General features: G+C 36.7%; 1 non-coding gene across 1 annotated transcript; it reads right to left on the reverse strand.

Moving 5' to 3' along the window:
- Positions 1-826: 826 nt before the first annotated feature.
- Positions 827-933, reverse strand: LOC130468212 (small nucleolar RNA R71). Its single transcript, XR_008928631.1, has one exon. It is a non-coding gene; the product is annotated as a small nucleolar RNA R71 (small nucleolar RNA).
- Positions 934-3,989: the final 3,056 nt, after the last annotated feature.

A 3,989-nucleotide genomic window follows, 5' to 3' on the forward strand; every position in this document is an offset into this window, starting at 1 on the left:
TAATTTAGTTGATTAATAGTAGAAAAGAACACTGTTTCCCTGTGGATTCGATCCTGACTTCCCTTGCTACCTAGCTAGTGGACCTTAGGTTATTTTTGAGTAGGCAATACGACTTTAGCCTGTCAAAATTTGGCGCCGTTGCCGGGGAAACGGTTTTATTTTCTGTTGTTGATTGCTTATCCTAGATTATTGTTTGTTACTACTCAAGGAACTCACGTTCCTTGAGACCGGATCTCACATTGTTTTGTAGTCTTTGTCTATGCCCAGGACCGTAGGTACTAGTAATCTTACTCCATTCGATCCTGTGCCCGAAAGAACCTTTCGTAGACGAAGAACTTTCATTGCACAGTGTGGGAATTACTCTGATTCTGATCATAATATTGGCGATCTTTTTCCTTCAGATACAGATTCAGTTTCAGAGATAGAGATGGGTGACGAAAATCTGATACCGCCACCTACCCCACGGCTTACGGACTATTCTAAGCCAAGTCTGTCCGTGCTACCAAAGGCGATCATGCCTTCTATTGCAGCTGAGACCTTCAAGATTGAGCCTGCATTGATTAACATGATCGAGAGACGCCAGTACGGTGGGGAACCAGGTGAAGATCCGAATCTTCACATTCAGTCCTTTATTCAATATTGCTCCACCATCAAGCAAAAGGGATTGACTCCGGAGCAGACTATGGAGATACTTTTCCCGTTCTCTTTGAGTGGGAAAGCTAAACTGTGGATTAATGGGTTGAATCGGGCGGCTTTGAAAATCAATAATTGGGAATCCTTGGCTCTAGCTTTTTATGTTAAATATTTTCCACCTGAGAAAACGGCTCGTCTGAGGGGTCAGATATTAGGTATCTCACAACAAGCGGATGAGAGTTTGTTCGAGGTTTGGGAGAGATTCAAGGATTTGCAAAGAGAATGCCCGCACCATGGTTTGGAAGATTGGTTCTTGATTCAGCAGTTTTATAATGGTCTGGGCAATGAGTCTAGATGTTTGTTGGATTCAGCTGCCAGTGGGAGGTTCATGCAACTTGAGGTGCCTAGAGCTATGGAGGTGATTGAGGAGATAGCCATTCACAATGCCCAGTATGGAAATCCTAGAGGTCTATCTAACAGGGGTGGTAAGCATGATTTAAATTCTATTGAACAATTAACTGCCCAATTGACTGCTTTACATTATAAGTTCGATAATATGCAAGCGGCCAATGCTCAATCTGCCCAACCTGTTAGTGTACACTACAAGAAAGCGCGTTATTACCAACCGTTTTTACCGACCGCCAAACAAACAGTCAGTAAAATTAAATTTATCGACCGAAAATTAAGCAGTTGCTAAATTTACCGACCGAAGGAAGAGCGGTTGGTAAATTTAGAATTTACCAACCGCCTTCAAAACGGTCGTAAATTTAGCGACTGCTCTACCCCCATTATGACTAATTAGCAGTCGGTAAATACCCGACTATTATCAAAATAAATTTTAAATTTTAATAACCGCTTTTTTAATATCTCCAACCAATAAGCGGTCGCTAAAATTAAAAAAAAAAAATTAAAAAAGTAACTAATCATATGACTTTTACTGACCAGCTTCTCTTTCTCCTTCAAGGTCTGCGACCATTCAAAAAAAAAAAAAAATCAAAATTGCTTGGCTCTCAACCTCACGTCGCAGCCACCGTACCCTAAACGTCGCCGCCACCCAGCCCACGACGCAGCCACCCTAAACGTCGCCGCCACCCAGCCGCTCACAACCGACCCACCCCCACCGGCGCAAGGCGCCCCCCAGCCAGCTGCGCCCCCACCCAGTTGCGCCCCCACCCAGTTGCGCGCGCGAACTCGACAGAAAGGTACCCGCGCACCACCTCCGCCCACCGGCGCACAACTCCACCCACCGGCGGCTCACAACTCCGCCCACCGGCGCACAAACCCGTGAGCTTTTTCAGTTTCTTGATTTTTCATAATATTACTCAAATGATTCAATTTTTGAAACCCAACTTTGTTGTTTGTATCAAATGTAGATTTTCTATGTGAACTCTGTGAACTCTTCGATCTTTGAAGGTAACCTTTTTTCTCTTCTAATTTAGTGACCCATAATTATGGAATGACTTGTTAGATAATCAATGTTTATTTTTTTCAATGAATTTATGGAATGACTTGTTGGAAAATTATGGAGATGTATGGAAATTATGGAAATTTTATGAAATTTTCAAGGAATGACATATTTAATTTGATGTATGTGTAAGATTTTATGAAATTTAAATTTATACCAATATTTCAAGGAATGCCATATTTAATTTGATGTATGTTAATGTTATGAAATTTTCAAGAAAGTTTCAAGGAATATCATATGAGAAACAACGAATAATTTAGAGAATGAATTTGAGTAGTAAGTAAGTGTATTGAATAAATTTGTGCATGTTTAGGTGTTTATTGTAAATGCATTTTATTATTTATATTTGATTTTTATCCTTATTGGCTTGTGTTTAAGTAATTATTGATCTTTATATAAATTATAGGTAAATTATTGAACTTTATATAATTTATGAGTGCGTTTGAATAAATTATTGATCTTTATATCATTAATAAATTATTTAACTTTATATCATTAATAAGTATTGATTTTTATATAATTAATAAAATCAATTATTTGATTGTTTATTTAGAAAACTTCGAGCGGTAGTTAGACTATTTAGCCTATATATGACGTATATCGACCAAATATGACTTAAATGTGCTTAAATTGCTTAGAATCAGTTTTAGAAACCTTTAATATGCCACATAAAACATGTAAATGGTTTGAAATGAAAAGTTTGGTTCCTTAGTTCAAAGTTGGGCGAGAAAATGACATTTTAGGCAAAATATGACCTATAACGACCAAATAGGCCTTAGATGTGAGTAAATACCTTTGAATGTGACTTAGCAAGTTCAAAAAAAGCTTATGAAACATGTTTTAAGTTTAAAATCTGCCCCTAGGTGATTTAGTTGAAAAATGGGACCGAAAATGCCTTATTTAGCCTATATATGACCTATATCGACCAAATATGACTTAAATGTGCTTAAATTGCTTAGAATCAGTTTTAGAAACCTTTAATATGCCACATAAAACATGTAAATGGTTTGAAATGACAAGTTTGGTTCCTTAGTTCAAAGTTGGGCGAGAAAATGACATTTTAGGCAAAATATGACCTATAACGACCAAATAGGCCTTACATGTGAGTAAATACCTTTGAATGTGACTTAGCAAGTTCAAACAAAGCTTATGAAACATGTTTTAAGTTTAAAATCTGCCCCTAGGTGATTTAGTTGAAAAATGGGACCGAAAATGCCTTATTTAGCCTATATATGACCTATATCGACCAAATATGACTTAAATGTGCTTAAATTGCTTAGAATCAGTTTTAGAAACCTTTAATATGCCACATAAAACATGTAAATGGTTTGAAATGAAAAGTTTGGTTCCTTAGTTCAAAGTTGGGCGAGAAAATGACATTTTAGGCAAAATATGACCTATAACGACCAAATAGGCCTTAGATGTGAGTAAATACCTTTGAATGTGACTTAGCAAGTTCAAAAAAAGCTTATGAAACATGTTTTAAGTTTAAAATCTGCCCCTAGGTGATTTAGTTGAAAAATGGGATCGAAAATGCCTTATTTAGCCTATATATGACCTATATCGACCAAATATGACTTAAATGTGCTTAAATTGCTTAGAATCAGTTTTAGAAACCTTTAATATGCCACATAAAACATGTAAATGGTTTGAAATGACAAGTTTGGTTCCTTAGTTCAAAGTTGGGCGAGAAAATGACATTTTAGGCAAAATTTGACCTATAACGACCAAATAGGCCTTAGATGTGAGTAAATACCTTTGAATGTGACTTAGCAAGTTCAAACTAAACTTATGAAACATGTTTTAAGTTTAAAATCAGACCCTAGGTGATTTAGTTGAAAAATGGGACCAAAAACGCCTTATTTAGCCTATATATGACCTATAACGACCA

This window comes from Spinacia oleracea, chromosome 2, assembly GCF_020520425.1.
Source record: "Spinacia oleracea cultivar Varoflay chromosome 2, BTI_SOV_V1, whole genome shotgun sequence".
NCBI lineage: Eukaryota > Viridiplantae > Streptophyta > Magnoliopsida > Caryophyllales > Amaranthaceae > Spinacia > Spinacia oleracea.